The sequence below is a fragment of the Miscanthus floridulus genome, chromosome 8, assembly GCF_019320115.1.
Source record: "Miscanthus floridulus cultivar M001 chromosome 8, ASM1932011v1, whole genome shotgun sequence".
NCBI classification, from domain to species: domain Eukaryota; kingdom Viridiplantae; phylum Streptophyta; class Magnoliopsida; order Poales; family Poaceae; genus Miscanthus; species Miscanthus floridulus.
Window position 1 is genome coordinate 9,716,386 of NC_089587.1, and position 17,130 is coordinate 9,733,515.

A 17,130-nucleotide genomic window follows, 5' to 3' on the forward strand; every position below is an offset into this window, starting at 1 on the left:
ACCATCCTAATCTGTTGAGCAGGAAAATGAATTTTGGTAACAAAGCTAGCCTTTCCCTTTTCAAATCCTATATTGTTTGAGAATTTTTGAACAGGAAGGTCCTAGGTTGGGTTCATATGTTCACTACCATTTTGTCAAATTTATTTATTTTCCTCATACCTTCATTTCAGTGTAAATAGTTAGTCTGGTGGAAGCAATTCATGCCATGCTCATATGTCATCGAAAATTAATACAGTGGCCCCTACTAAACTGAGAGTGCCTATATTATGCTATGGTTGATTCAGTCATCCACTACCATGTCCCACCAAAATAACACATGTTCAATCATTGATTGCTTTTTCCAGAGTAAATGAGATTTGTGGCTTATCTATGTGTTTAGTACAATTACGTTTCTCTACTACTTAATCCGCTTACAGCTCATATTAACAAGGTGTTAGGTTGTACAATTTAGTTGCTTCAAAGATTGTTACCACTCTTTCGTTGGTAGGTTTTCAGAGGTCATGCTATAAAAATTATGGGCTATACTTTTATTTGAATTCTAAGGTTTGTTTAATATGGTTAGAATTGGAATTTTGGGGCTTGCAAGAGAGGTTTTAAAAACTGTTGTCTTCTGTTTTTTCTAAGTCCTGCCTTTTCCCGCTCTCAGTCCATGACAGTTCTCCTTATATTGTCCCCCCTGCTTATAGGACATGTTCTTTGATCCCACTATCCTGACTCATGACGATTCTTCCTTTGCAGGATTCAAACATAGATACTGCGATTGCAGCCTTTTTCAGTTGTGAGCGCAGGTCAGATGAAGTAGGTGATGCATTAAGGTAACACAATCCAGCCTGCAGCTCCTCTCCTTTGATGCAAGAATAGATCAGTTACAATAGCTTGCTCCTCCTATCCGAATGGCACACCTTCCTCGAGCATCATTCTAATCCTAATTTCTGTCTCCAGGTCTGAAGCCAGGTAAAGACTGCCTCCTGTCATGTCTAGCTTGAAGTTATCTGACATGGTGACCTTTTGGTGGTCTGGACTCTGCCCTCACCAAAATTATTGCTCCATATACATGGATGAGCTATTTTCTTTTGTCAACTCACCTCCCTTTGATGGTTGTTTCTTTTCCGGTTCTCAAAGATTGTTTCCTCGGTGCGGATTCTAGGTAGGATTTTCTGTTTCCTTCCATATGTATAAATAATAATGATATAATGTTAGGTTAATCTTTGTTTTTTTTAAATATACCTCTGATTAAATGCACATCAATGTTGAGTAAGTTGTGTCTTTTTTTTGTCCATGTTTATTTCCTTGACTGACTTTATTCCTTTTACATTTGTAGCTTCCAATTCAATAAAATCAAGTCATGAGTCACGACGATTATCCACATGCCTCAACCATCACTAGCACCAGCGTATATCGTCATATGTTCACCAATCTATACCACTGATCTCACCGACTTAGAGCAAGTGAAAAACAGAAGAACAGAGGTTCTCTATACTCATGCTGAGACAGCGACCACGCGCAGCACACACAAGCGCGATCAGCAGCGCGCGCGTACCGTGCTAGTACTATATTTGTAAACTACGAACTAATAGATAATCGTTTTCTAGACTGCTGAGCCAAGTACCGTACTTGAACTTGGGTGAGCCTATGTGCGCTCCTAAAATTCCTGTTATATCAAATATTTAGACACGAAATATTAAATATAGACTAATTATAAAACTAATTACACAACTTGCGACTAATTTACGAGACAAATCTTTTAAGCCTAATTAGTTCATGATTTGACAACCTGATGCTATAGTAAACATGTGCTAATGACAGATTAATTAGGTTTAAAAAATCGTCTCGCAAATTAGCCTCCATCTATGTAATTGGTTTTGTAATTAATCTATATTTAATATTTTTTATTAGTATCTAAACATTCGATGTGATATGAATTTTAGTAACGACTAAAGAACCAAACAACCCCTATTCGTAAAATCTGCTAGTACTTAACACAGGTCTTGCCATTCCTGTCTCTCCGTGTACACGCAACGCAGCACCCAGAATGCAGTGGCGATGAGCAGCAAGCACGTCCTTCAGGTGGTCATCAGTGGAGAATAATGAAGTAGCTGTGTCTCAACGTCGTACCTGTTCCGTTCCGTATGTATGAGTTCAATCTGGACGAGTCAGACGAATGGACGTAGGAACTGGCCTTTGGTCCGTTGGCAAAAGCTCCCGGGTGGATGGAGCAACTTTTTTTCTTTTTTTATATCCCTGGTCCCTGCATCTCCATAAAACCTCCAAATGTCCAACACTCCAACACAAGGCAGGGGATGTTTACCCGTGGTCGGCGCGATGTATAGTTCTTTCACGAGGGCCGCTTTCTTTCTCTCTCTTTCTTTCTTTCTTTCTTTCTTTCTTTCTTTCTTTCTCTCTTTATTTATTTATTTAAATTCGTGAACGAACACACAATGGCATATATATATATACAGTTTAATATATGTAAATTTTCATCTATGGCTGTCAATGTACTCTATCTCTGTGTGTTCTTTTTCTTCTGAGGTCCCCAGCAGCTCAGTATATATGCGACCTGCCGCATAAGCAAATTAGTTCAGCTAGCACCTTATTTGCCCTTCTTTTCCATGCAGAAACACAAATGCATCTTCTTCTTCTTCTTTTCCCTTTTCCCTTTGCCCTCGATCGTTTTGGACAAAACATGCATGCATCGAAAGTAACGTTGTCGAAAGAAAATAAAGATGCATCGAATTAGCTATACAAATGAAAGGGAAACAATCAAACAACATATATATCAGACCAGCATATTAACGATCCATCACACGCATGTAGTACATGCAGATTTATTGATTATTAGGCGCGTACATGTTTATCAGGAACCGCTGGTACTGACGAAATCTCAGTAGTACTACTAGACAGTATAGTAATCGAGCATCTATCTGCAGACCAGAGATGGAGTGCACCTCGACGGCGCGACCAGTCAGATGCCGATGTGGGGGTAAGAGCCGCCCTCCCTGAGCATGCCGCAGTTCGTATCGGGGCGCGGCAGGATCAGGTAGCCCTCGTCACCCCCGTCATCTCCATAAGAGTTCTTGAGAATGTAGGTGTTGGAGTCGTACCCTACAAGAAGAAGCTCGTGATCGTTCCTGTAGAATTGTATAGGCCAACTCGACAGCTTGTATTGATCGTATATGGTTTACATATATAGGTTACAAGGGCCTTTGGCCATGAACACACACACGCACTATACATTGAGTGGATGAACGCAGGATGCGGGCGCCGTGGAGACTGGGCGTGCGTGTGTGCGCGACGGAGCGCGCTGTGCGGAGGCAGTTGCCGAGCTGAGTGCGCGAAACCGTTCGGGAGTGCGTTGGACGCGGGCATGCTGAAGACTCAGCGCTCTTAGCCGTTGGAGACGTTGATCCGCTGACACCCCCCTCAGTCTTGACGTCGCCGTTCGTGACAGAGAGACTGTCGCGGAAGTCAAAGAAGAGCGCGGAGGGAAGTCCTTTGGTGAAGACGTCCGCTAGCTGCCGTGCGCTCGGAACGTGGGTGACACGAAGTTCACCGACGGCGACCTTCTCCCTGACAAAATGGATGTCCAGTTCTATGTGCTTGGTGCGCCGATGGTGGACTGGGTTCCGAGACATGTACACCGAGGATATATTGTCACAAAACGCCACCGTCGCTGTGGGCACCTTGCAAAGCAGCTCACCGAGGAGTTGTCGAAGCCAGGAGCATTCGGCGGCGGCGTTGGCGATCGCGCGGTACTCCGCCTCCGCGCTGGATCGGGACACCGTAGTTTGCCGCTTGGACGACCATGAAATGAGCGAGGAGCCGAGGAAGACGCAGAACCCCGACGTGGACCGACGGGTGTCCGGGCAACCCGCCCAGTCCGCGTCCGAGTAGGCTGAGATCGTCGGCGTGCTGATGGCTCGAAGCTGGACGCCAAGAGTAGCCGTGCCCTTGATGTACCGCAGGATGCGTTTCAGCATAGTCATGTGCACATCACGCGGCGCGTGCATATGCAGGCAAACTTGTTGCACGGCGTACGCGATGTCAGGTCGCGTGATCGTCAAGTATTGGAGAGCACCTGCAAGACTCCGATAAGATGTTACATCAGCGACCGGTGTGCCTTCAGTTGTGGATGCCTTAGGCTTCGTGTCAGCCGGTGTGGGAAGTGAATTACAGTTCGCCATCCCGGCGCGTTCCAGCAAGTCCTCGGCATACTGGGCCTGCGAAAGGAAAAATCCAGTGGCATTGCGACAAACGTTGATGCCGAGGAAGTGGTGAACTGGTCCCAGATCCTTGACGGCGAAGGCATCATGTAGGCGTTTGATGATATGGCGGAGCAGCTCGGTTGTTGACGTAGACAAGATCATGTCGTCGACGTAGAGTAAGAGGTATGCCGTGGAGCCGTGCTTGCTGTAGACGAACAGGGACGTATCGGCTTTGGACTGAATGAAGCCGAGGGAGGTGACGTGCGCGACGAAGCGCTCGAACCACGCCCTGGGAGCTTGACGGAGTCCGTAGAGCGACCGTGTTAGGAGACAGACGTCGTTTGGCCGAGCTGGATCGACGAACCCGGCCGGTTGCTGACTGTAGACACGTTCACGCAAGTTGCCATGCAGGAACGCATTTGAGACATCCAGCTGATGCGCCGGCCAGCCCTTGCTTGCAATGAGTGTGAGAACGGTGCGAATGGTGGCTGGCTTGATCACCGGCGAGAAGGTCTCACCGAAATCAATTCCGGCGCGTTGATTAAACCCACGAACGACCCACCGAGCCTTGTAGCGCTCGAGGGTGCCGTCGGGATTCAATTTATGCTTGAACACCCACTTCCCAGTGATCACGCGTGCACCGGGTGGTCGCGGCACGAGGGACCAAGTCTGGTTGGCTTGGAGCGCATCGAACTCGGCTTTCATCGCAGCATACCAGTGGGGATCCTTGACAGCCGAGCGAACACTGCGAGGGATTGGAGAGATGGATCCCATGGCCGCCAAAGCATACTTCGGGTTGGGCTTGGTAATGCCAGCGTGGGCACGGGTGACCATCGGATGGCCCGCGGGCGCAGTAGTGGACGACGTCGGCGCAGACGGTGTCGAAGGAGAGCTCGGTGATGGAGCACGGTCATTCGGCATGGTTGTAGGAAATGTCGGTGGAGCTGGAACCGGTGGTGACGAAGGTGTCGTGGTCGACGATGAAGTAGTGCTGGTCGACGTTGACGGATGATGAGCGCCACGAGCTGTGCGCAGCCGACGCGGGTGAAGAGGCAGTGCCGCGACCAAGGACGGTGGCGCGACCATGGGCGGCGGAGGGCACGGCGCATCGTCGTCGTAGGCGTCACACCGGGAGCCCAAGGAACGTGGGGCAGCGTCAGGGGCGTTGCTGGTGTCGCGGAACGGGAAGACGTCTTCGTCGAAGGTGACGTGACGCGAGGTGATGACGCGTCTGGTGTCGGGGTTGAAGCAGCGGTAGCCCCGGTGATCAGCCGGGTAGCCGATGAACACGCACGGCGTCGATCGGGCGGCGAGCTTGTGAGGCGATGTCGCGATCAGGTTGGGGAAGCACCGGCACCCGAACACCTTGAGCTCGTCATAAGTAGGAGGAACACCGAAGAGGAGGGCGTAGGGGGTGGTGGTGCCGGTAGCACGGCACGGGCGCCTGTTAATCAAGTACACTGTCGTGGCTAGGGCCTCTGCCCAGAACGGCAAGGGAGCTGCACTGTGGATTAGTAAGGTGCGCAAACAATCGTTAGTAGTGCGAAGAACACGCTCGGCTTTGCCGTTCTGCTGCGACGTATACGGGCACAAGAGGCGGAGCTAGATGCCGTGGGAGGAAAGAAGCAGGCGCATGGCCGAGGAATCGTATTCCCCACCGTTATCTGTCTGGAAGGCGAGGATAGGCAGTCTGAACTGGGTGTGTACATATGAGATGAAGGATTTGATCGTGTGAAAGATGTCAGACTTGTTGCGGAGGGGCACAGCCCACAAGTAATGAGTATAGTCATCTAGAAAAACAACATAGTACTTGAACCCAGAATGACTGAATGTCGGTGAAGTCCAAACATCAGAGTGAACAAGTTGAAAAGGGAAAAACGACTGAGTTACTGAATTAGAAAATGGTAAATGGTGATGCTTGCCCAAACGACAAGATGAACATGAGTGATCATCAGCTTTATTACACTGGAATGAAAAATTATGTAGAATCTGAGAGGTGACTGGAAGACCGGGATGTCCCAGCCGCTGATGCCACAGGGATGCCGCCGAAGCTGCTGTGAGAGCCTGATGATGTTGCTGGCGAAGAGGGTAGAGATCACCACGGCTATCACATCGGAGCATCTCCACCCTGGAAGCTAGATCCTTGATGGAAAGACCAGAGGGGTCAAATTCAATAGAAACATTATTATCGCGTGTGAGGCGACGAACTGAAATCAGGTTTTTAATGAGTGAAGGAGATACAAGAACATCATTCAAATGTAGTGGAGAGGTGGTAGTAGGAATGACTGTTTGTGCGCGATGCGTGACCGGCATCTGAGCACCATTGCCCACTGTGATTTTGGAAGAGAAAGGTTGAAGAACGGAGTTGGGAAAGTTACCAGGTGAGGAGGACATGTGGGATGTGGCGCCGGTGTCAAAGTACCAATCGGAGGTGCTCTGAGGTTGGGACGATGCGCCGGCGGAGTGGAGCGCGGCGTAGAGGCCTGCCATGTCGTAGGGGTTGGCAGCGCCGGACGACGGCTGATGATGAGCGGCCGTCATGGCCTGTTGAGGCTGGAACGGTGGCCGAGGTCCCAAGACGCCAGCGCTAGGGGCCCGGAAGGGCATGGGCCAAGCTTGCACCATGCCCTGCCATGGGTTGTAGCCGGTGGCGTACGGGGCGGTCTGGTTGTTGGAGGAGTGGCCGCCGCGCGCCGAGCCGCCGCCGTTACCGCGCCCGCGGCGCCGATCGCCGCGATTGTTGGGGCGGCCGCCAGAATTGCGGCGGTTGTTGTCACGCGGTGCCGAAGAGCCGAAGGAGCCGTCGGTGGATCCGGAGGACGAGCCATGGTTGCCGGAGGATCCACCGGGGCGGTCACCGTGGGAGGCGGCAAGAGCCTGGGTCGCCTCGGTGTTGGCGTCGTGATCGGCGCCGAGCTCTTCAAGAATGAGAAAGGACCGCGCGCTCATGAAGGTGTGAGGCGGGTACTTGGAGGTGATGACGGGCTTGACGTAGCGGTACTTCGGATTGAGGCCACGGAGGAGGTTGAGCACTTGGCTCGGCTCGGAGACGGGGTGGCCGATGTCGCGCAGCTGATCGGCGAGCCGCTTGAGCTTGGTGCAGTAGGCGTTGATGGTCATGTCGCCTTGCTGCAGCGTGCGCAGCTCGGCCTCTAGGTAGACGGCGCGTTGCAGCTCGTTGTCCTGGAAGATGCCGATGACGGCGTTCCAGAGAGTGAACGCGTCGTGGCGGTCACGGCGGATGATGTCGAAGACGCCTTTGGAGACCGTGGCGAGGATCCAGTTGACAACGCAGGCGTCGACCATGCGCCAGTCGCCATTGCGGTCCGCATCGGTGGTGACGTAGCGGACGTGGCCTTGAAGACCGAACTTGCAGAGGGTAGAGTCGAAGAAGAGACGCCACTGGCCGAAGTTGCCTTCGTCCATGTCGAGGATGACAGGGACATGGTGGCGAATGGAGATGCCCTGAATCCGATCGGCGTTGGCAGGGATGACTTCGTAGTCATCATCGGAGGAGTCGGAGTGGACAGACACGGCTGGGGTTTGCGGAAGCAGTAGTTGAAGGAAGAAGAAGAAGAACCTAGGCGAAAGATACCATGTAGAATTGTATAGGCCAACTCGACAGCTTGTATTGATCGTATATGGTTTACATATATAGGTTACAAGGGCCTTTGGCCATGAACACAGGGGCGGACCCAGCGCTAGGGCAACCAGGGCCATTGCCCTAGTCGCAGCGCCGAGTCTTGAGTCGCGCCGCTCGGCTCCTCGCTCTCCTGGCCGCCTCCACGCCGTCGCCTGCCGCTGCCCCTCACCGGCTCGCCCCCTCCGGCCTCCGATTTGCGCTCCGCATGCCGCTTCTCCGCCATTGGCTGGTCGCTGGCCACCCGCCCGCCGTCAGCCGCTGCCCAAGTGGCCGCCCCGGCGCCCGGCCCCGCTCGGCTGCCCTAGTCATGGCGAAATCCTGGGTCCGCCCCTGCATGAACACACACACGCACTATACACTGAGTGGATGAACGCAGGATGCGGGCGCCGTGGAGACTGGGCGTGCGTGTGTGCGCGGCGGAGCGCGCTGTGCGGAGGCAGTTGCCGAGCTGAGTGCGCGAAACCGTTCGGGAGTGCGTTGGACGCGGCATGCTGAAGACTCGGCGCTCTTAGCCGTTGGAGACGTTGATCCGCTGACAGTTCCAAAGTCCGCACTTCTTGTCCTTGCCATACACCCCGCCCTCGTAATCTCTGAATTCTGTGTTGTTGTTGCCGACGGCGATGGAGACGACGACGGGGCCGACCGTGACTGCCGAGAGCAGTTGGTACTCGTCGTAGGGTTGCGTGTCCTCGTACCCTCGCATGATGAGGTCATCGCGCGGTGTAGCGCTGGCGTGGCATGTACCGTTCACTCCTCTGTAAGGATAAGAAGTCGACGACGCGACGCCGTTCTTGTTCACGTACATGAAAGCGATCGCAATCGACCAGCTCTTGCTGGGACAGCTGCATCGGCTTCTCCTTGTTTCTCGCCCCTATGATGGCGTGGTGAGCCTCCATGGCGCCCGTCGCCGCGAAGGCCCAGCAGGAGCCACAGTACCCCTGATCCTTGACGGGACCGAGGCACAGCTGGTCACCGCACGTCTTCTCACGCCAGTCCCAGGCAACTGGGAGGGGCAAGTCGCCGCCGCGCCTTTTCACGGACGGAGGAGCAGTGAGGTTGAGGTTGCGGTTGCGCCACTCCGCCAGCGTCGTCGTCCTGCGACACCTGTAGTCGCGGTCGAACTCGTCGGCGCTCAGGTCGGCGAAGGCGTTCAGACCCGGAGCCCGGCCTCCTGCGACTCCAGCACGAGACGCGACGCGGAGCGCCGTCTCCTTGAACGTCTGGAATCGGCGGAGCTTCTCCGCGGGGTCGCGTGCTACATTGTAGCGCGCGCCCCACCTCTCGTAGAGCTCCCACAGCGACGCGTCGGAGGCGAGGTCGTCGGTGGTGAACTGGAGGCCGGCGGCGGCGGCCGGCTCCAGCAGAGCCAGCAGCAGCGCCAGCAACGCCACCACGCCTGCTGCTAGCGCGGCGAGCTGGTGCTTCATCACCATGGTCGTCGTCTCGGTGGAGCTAGCGATCGATCGGCCTGCTTGCACTACTACTCTTGATCTGGTTTATTTGGCGACAGATGCTCTCCGACTGCGAGCTAGCTACGTACGTGTTGTGGAAGAAGCGATGGACGATGGAAGTGATAGATATGGGCCGTCCCATCCTTTTATAGACGGTGAGCGAGCGAGCGAGCCAGCAGTGAACGTGGTTGGGCTAGCTGCTTCGGTCACTCAGTTCGGTGTACGCTGATGCATGCCCGGCCGGCCTGCTGCGGGCTGCGCGAACCCGCTGGGTTTTGGTTGCCGTTAGTTGTCTTCAAGATAAGATGGGCGGCCCGGGATTATTTATTAACATGGATCGAATAATCGAAGCGCCTCGACGAGATGGCCGATCGGCGGCATGCCATGCAGTTTTCACGCGCCATGTCCCATATATGCGATCCATGCATCGATCGTCACACACACCGATCCATGCATCGATCGTCACACACACCAGCAAATGTGTCGTCACCATGCATGAGAATGGCTTTCGTAGGCGCGTAGCCATACCAATAATGTTGCCAAGGGTATGTAGACTTTCAGATCGAGAATCGACTGCTCTATATATGAGCACCAAAACGCGCGCGTTCTCGATTCCATCAGAATGGCTAGCTAATTAAGCGGCCGGCCGGTTGCGTAGCCATGCATAGTGCCATACCAATAATGTTGTGAAGGGTATGTAGAATTTCAGATCGAGAATCGATTGCTCTATATATGAGCACCGAAACGCGTTCGATTCGATCAGCTGGCCCTGCTGGCATCTGCTGCATGCTTGCGCGCGCGGTGCGCCCAGCCGCGCATCATCGATCCGATCGGGTGAACGGTGAACCATGCATGCAGCTCGCGGTACACGGGCACCGCGTCGGGGCGGAAGCCGCTCATGATCGTTTCCCCGTGGCGGACGCCGTGCCGTACGTACACCTGCTCGTAGATGGCCTGCATGCATGCGTCCGAGTCCGTCCTCGTACGTACTCGATCGGACCGGTCGCTGAAACGCAAGCACGGCGCGGTCGCCCACGACGTTGGTCTCGTAGCCGGTGACGCGTCGTTCTCTGTGCCGTACGTTCGTGTCACGTCTGTGCGCTGCAGTTTTGCTCGCATGCATGGAACCGCGAATCGGTACGTGCTCGCCCACGGATGATCGCTATCGCTAATACTGTGTGGACCGACCGACCAAGGCATCGACCACTGCAAGCAGCTGACCCGAAAGATGCCGATGCAAGAGCTCTAGCTCGATCCGGCCATCGTCCCCGATCAGATCAACGCGCAAGTGCGTGCACCTTCTATACTAACCGAACAAACTTTCCTTTTTGTGCCTTGTCATATACAGTAAGTATTCTAATAACCGGTTGGCAGTATATGAAGATCGATGCACGTTACAGTCTTCCTTGTTTGCCCTCGATCGGCCTTCCATGGCCACACAAAGAAGACATTGGCGTGAAGCACACACCAGCAGGTCCTTTTTAACTCGTACTACGTATGCACGAGAACTAAAATAGCAGCACAAGGGCCGGCGTACGTAGCTGTCATGAATGCTTACGGGCTTAACGCTGGTGCTACACTGCACGCAAAACTCGATCTAGCTGGTCGCACAACCAAGTCAGTCATGTCTCGTGTACGTGCAACGTAGAGGAGGCGTCCACTCGCCATCGTGGCCACGGCGTGTCTTAATTGTGTGTGTGTGTGTGTACCGGCCGGCTGACGCCTTTCTAGCTAGGCGACACGCTCACGCTGACACGTAGCTTGCGCCGTCCCAGCTTCGTTTCCGGACGGCCTCAGCTCTCTCCCCCTCCGTCTCCCAGATCCGGGCAGAGGTGGCGGTGCTTGCTTTGGGTCCCTCTCACAGTCTTGGCCGATCCAACCGCGTGCTCTTCTTCAGGGCAGGCAGGGCCTTCTCTCCCTTACACGTACGTACCTCCCTCTCACACTGGACACTGGAGCGAGCGAGATTGTACGTGCACCTCGCTACTCTCATCCAAGGTCCATGCGTGTGTCTATGTACGTGCTTCTTGTTGACGGATGCCCGGCCACATGAGATTTTCGCACTCTCTGGAGCGAGCTCCATGCATCTAGCTAGTACATGCATGCTGACCAAGGACGGACGTATATATAGGCGGACGGCAGGTTCGATCCTACCGCAGTTGCGTTATTATATATACTGCATCATCAGCTTGTCGATGATTTTAATTTGTGGTAGTGGTACATATATACGTACGCGCGCCACCTCTCTGAGCTAGATCACAGGACCATCACAGCAGAAGATCAAGTAGTAATTACTAGTATCAGATTGCAACGATTCCAAACAGGAGATCAGGAAACAACGGGTCCGGATCGGACTCCATGCAACTACGGAACTACTGCATCTGCATGCCTGCCGTCGATTGCAAGAAACTCCGTCAGCCTGTTCGCTTAGTCACATAATGGAGCTCAAAAGCCGATTACAAAATATACTTTTTGAGCATCTTGAAACCGCACATAATAAATATTATGAATGAATCACCTTACAATAACATTCGAGAGACTGCTTTCGATTTTTTCGAACAACAAGTCGAACCCAATGAACAATTCCATTCAAAGGAATGTTCTAGAGGGGGCCCTTTTCCACTATATTCGCGATATTGAACAAAATGGAAGAAATTCTTCACGATTTCTAGAGTTCCGGGATTACTTCACTGATATCGATTTTTTTCGCTTATAAGCCATAACTTATCAGCTAACGAATAATATTTTTCTCTTACATTAAACTAACCAACAGTATTTTTAGTCATAATTTATGACTGAAAGTATTATTGGCTAATTTGGTATGAAAGAAAAAACAGCCCAAACCAACATGGCGCGCGTCATTCCAGGATCGGACGCGGATAAGGCGCGACCGGTACGGTCGCGCATCGGGCGTAGCACGCGACCCCCAGCCACGCGCAACTACACACGCCGCTGTCCCCAGCCCCACGCGCAACTCAGACAAGCACGAGACCCACTCCGATCAGCTTGCCACTCTGACGTCTGTCTGACGTAAAACAAAAAAAAAGCAACACTTTTCTTTCCATTGCTATAACTCTCGAACGTTCTATCTGTTTTTAATTCCGTCTGTATCCGTGTATTCTACGTGACGAGCCGAGCAAAATTAGACCCCGATTGCATATGCTTTCGATAAATTTTATTTTAAGAGCAATTCATACGGTGCTAGAAGATTTACCAAATGAGTTACTACCATATAACACTAAAGTTGCTACACAAAAAATATACCAAAGTTTTTATATAGTATGTTCATCGATTGTTATCATGTGAATATAATAAAATTGTTATAGGTTATTTACATAAAGGTACTAGCCCTATATTATATTATTTTAAGAGCAAATTACATGGATCGAGTTGATAGTGACACTTTATTTGAGCTTATATATTGCAAATTATTACAACAAGCATTGCATAAGCTGCCAACTGGGGATCAAATTATTATATATTGCAAAAGCTGAGAAATATGACCAGCCGCCGATCAGTGGCATTTATTAAAATATAGTAGCGACCAAAATGAGATAAGCTACAATTTAGGGGAGGGAAAATTGTTAGAGCAAGCATTGCATAAGATACCAACTAAGGAGAAGTTATTATACTGCCCATTGCAGGAGCTGAGAAAATCACTAGTTGCCAAGTGAGGGTGTTTAATAAAAAAAAAGAGTAGCGGCCCAAAACAAGACAAGCTACAACCTGGGAGGTAAATTATTAAAACAAGTATTGCATAAGCTGCCAACTAAGGGGCAAGTTATTATACAACACATTACAAAAGCCAGGATACATGACTTGCTGCCAACATGATTAGCAAGCTGCATGACCATCACAGCAAACTTCTGAGGGTCCAAAATACAGGTGGGACAGCAACATAAAAAGCTTTGTTTTGGATTGAAAAAGTAGGAAAGACCATAAGTGTTTGAACTACATGATAGATTTTGCTTGTCTTCATAGTCCCATGTTGCTTTTGGTAAATACATACGAACAAACAAGAGTCAATACTGCCAACATCCTTCACATACACAAAGGTATGACAAAAGAAACTTAAACATTATCAATGATAAGTTGCTACAATATCACACACGGATGCACATGTAGCTGGTCCAGTAGATTCTTAGGCAGTTGATATTTTCACTTCGATCTTTTCCATCACAAAGGGACTATGGACAAATGATCGGTGAAGAGATGAAGCCATTGCAAGTTTTTTTTTGCCTGGTACAAATAAATGGAAAAAAGAAACTGAAAACTAAAGTACATAAAATGAAAAACAAATAACTAAAACATAAAACTAAAACTAAAATTGACAACCAGAACATTGAACTGAAATTGACATGCTCAGAGATCCTTGTAATCAGGAGAGTTTTCTAGTACAGCTACTCACGGGACATCAATCTTTCTTGTACGACTAATGCGGTGCAAGCAAAGGCTATGGCAGACATCCCTGTCGTGTGTGATTTTCTAGATATTTTTCCCGATGATTTGCCCGGATTGCCCCCGGATCGAGACATGGAGTTCAAGATAGAGTTGCTACCCGGTACAGCGCCCATCTCTAGAAGGCCTTATAGGATGCCTCCCAATGAACTAGCTGAACTTAAGACTCAGTTAAATGAACTTCTAAAGAAAGGCCTTATCCGTCCTAGTTCGTCTCCGTGGGGGGTGTCCCAGCTATCTTTGTGAAGAAGAAGGATCAATCACTACGCATGTGTGTAGATTATAGGCCTTTGAATGCAGTCACAATCAAGAATAAGTACCCTCTGCCACTGCATAGATATCTTATTTGATTAGTTGTCTAAGGCAAAAGTCTTTTCCAAGATTGATTTGATATCTGGTTATCATCAAATCAAAATTCGGCCTGAGGATGTTCCAAAAACTGCATTCTCTACAAGATACGGTATGTATGAGTATCTTGTTATGTCTTTTGGATTGACCAGTGCCCCCGCACACTTCATGTATTTGATGAATTCGGTGTTTATGCCTGAGTTGGATAAATTTGTGGTGGTATTTATAGATGATATCTTGGTCTATTCTGAGAATGAAGAAGATCATGTTGAACATTTACGAGTGGTTCTCACTAGATTGCAGGGAACACAAGCTTTATGCAAAGTTCAGCAAGTGTGAATTTTAGGCTTCGTGAGGTACCTTTTCTCGAACACGTGTTGTCCGATGGTGGAATTATGGTGGATTCCCACCAAAGTGCAAGAAGTGTTGGACTAGGAAGGCTCCCATCTTGATGCACGAGGTTCGGAAGTTTTCTGTGATTGGCTAGCTATTATCGTCGCTTCATCCCAGGATTTCTCTAAAATAGCCAAGCCTATGACTCAGTTGCTGCAAAAAGACATAAGGTTTGTCTGGACTTCCGAGTGTGATGCTGGCTTTTCACACTCTGTGAACTCTTCTAACCTCGGCTCCAGTTTTGGCAGCAACCGGATATCGAGAAACCTTTTGATGTGTTCTGCGATGCATCAGGTACCGGTTTAGGAGGTGTTCTTATGTATGAGGGAAGAGTCATTGCTTATACCTCTCGCCTAACTTCGGAAGCATGAGGTGAACTATCCGACGCATGACTTAGAACTCGCTGTAGTTGTTCATGCTTTGAAGGCCTAGAGACATTATTTGCTTGGCAATGTGTGCAACATCTACACTGATCATAAAAGTCTTAAGTACATCTTCACTCAACCTGAGTTGAATATGCGTCAGAGAAGATGGCTCGAGTTGATCAAGGATTATAACCTCCAAGTGCACTAACATCCCTGGCAAGGCAAATGTCGTTGCAGATGCCTTAAGTAGGAAATCTCATTGCCACTCTTTGATTGAAAGTGGACTTCCATTTGTCAAACTCCTACATCCTACAGTCCTTCACAAGATCACTATCAGTTGTACTCTACAGAGTCGAATTATCGAGCTACAGAAGATGGATTCAGGTGTGTTCCACATCAAGCGCAAGATGAAAGAGCAAGAAAACAAGCATTTTCGGGTAGATGAGAATGACGTGTTATGGTTTAAGGATAGGTTAGTGGTTCCTAAAAGATAGAGAGCTTAGAAATCAAATCCTATCCGAAGCACATTCCTCGAAATTGTCTATTCATCCTGGTAGTAGCAAAATATATCATGATTTGAAGCCTCGCTTTTGGTGGACCAAAATGAAGAAAGAGATAGCCGCTTATGTGGCTAGGTGTGACACTTGTTGTCGAGTCAAAGCGGTGCACATAAAGCTAGATTGCTTCAGCCACTCTCTATTCTAGGTTGGAAATGGGAGGAGATAAGTATGGATTTTATTGTTGGACTCCCTACTACACAGAGGAATTTTAACTCCATTTGGGTGATTGTAGACCGTCTAACCAAGTCTGCACACTTCATTCCTAGTTCGCATAGATTTTCGTTCAACTGACTATGTGGAGTTGTACTTTAATCAGATAGTCCGACTTCATGGGATACCGCGCACTATTGTCTCTGATAGAGGACCATAGTTCACTACTCGCTTTTGGGAGCACTTACATGGATTATTAGGAACTAAGTTAGTAAGAAGCTCTGCCTATCATCCGCAAACCAATGGGCAAACTGAACGAGTGAATCAAATCTTAGAAGATATATTGAGAGTATGTGTCATCTCGACTAAGGGTTCATGGGAAAAGTGGTTGCCCCTAGCTGAATTCTCTTATAATAATAGTTATCAAGAGAGTATCAAGATGGACACCGTTTGAAGCTTTGTACTGGCCGGAAGTGTAGAACCCCGATGAATTGGGTTGAAGCCGATGAAAGGAGATATTATGGAATTGATTTTGTTCAAGAAGCTGAAGAACAAGTTCGTACTATCCAAACCCATATGGCCAGTAGCTCAAGCTAGGCAGAAAAGTTATGCTGATCGCCGTAGAAAACCTATTGAGTTCGAAGTTGGAGACTTCGTTTATCTGAAAGTCTCACCCATGAAGAGTGTCCAATGCTTTGGTGTGAAGCGAAAGCTTGCGCCGAGATATATCGGTCCGTTTGAAATCATTGGACAGAGTGGTAAAGTAGCATACAAGATCCAATTACCTCCTGAGATGAGTGCTATCTTCAATGTCTTTCACGTATCTCAATTGAAGAAATGTCTTCGCATCCCTGAAGAGAGAGTTCCACTGGGGATATTGAGTTAAAATCTGATTTGACCTTTGAAGAAAAGCCAGGTCCGAGTAATTGACACTCGTGAGCTGAGTGACTCAGAGTCGGGTGGTCAAGTTTTACAAGGTCATGTGGAGTAATCAGGGTAGTGAACTGCGATGCAACTGTGGAAAAGAGAAGATTATTTGAGGGACGGTTATAAGGAATTCTATCAACAATGGTACGCTTGTCAAATCTCAGGGACGAGATTTTTTTAAGGGGAGGAAGGCTGTAACACCTCAATGTGTTTCGCTTCCACATTTGCACTTGCATTTCATAAATATGAGCATCATTCATCCATTCATGAGTTTGGAATTGTCTGAAACATGCTTTTGAAACATTGCAACATATTGTTACATTCTATGTGTGCATTGTTTTAGGAAATGCATAGTGTGTAACACTCAAGTGCAACATGTGCAACACACTTTAGGGAAACATGGTTAGCTAGTACAATGCCACCAACTCCTGAAACACATGAAACATGGTTTTGAAACAGAAGTCACAAAGTCACTTGTTTGTCCTTGTTTCAGTATATGTGATGCTTGATTTTGGTGTGACCAATGTATGGTGTGGCTAATTATCCTCTTAAGCAACTTAGTTATACTTAGAATGTCATTAGGAACAATGTTCATGTTGATCATTTTGCCTAATTAGGTTTCCAAGTCATGGT

The 17,130-nt window shown here is 49.3% G+C and overlaps 1 pseudogene; it reads right to left on the bottom strand.

The window, feature by feature from the left end:
- Positions 1-2,962: 2,962 nt before the first annotated feature.
- LOC136468535 (cysteine endopeptidase RepA-like) lies at positions 2,963-9,278 on the bottom strand (annotated as a pseudogene).
- Positions 9,279-17,130: the final 7,852 nt, after the last annotated feature.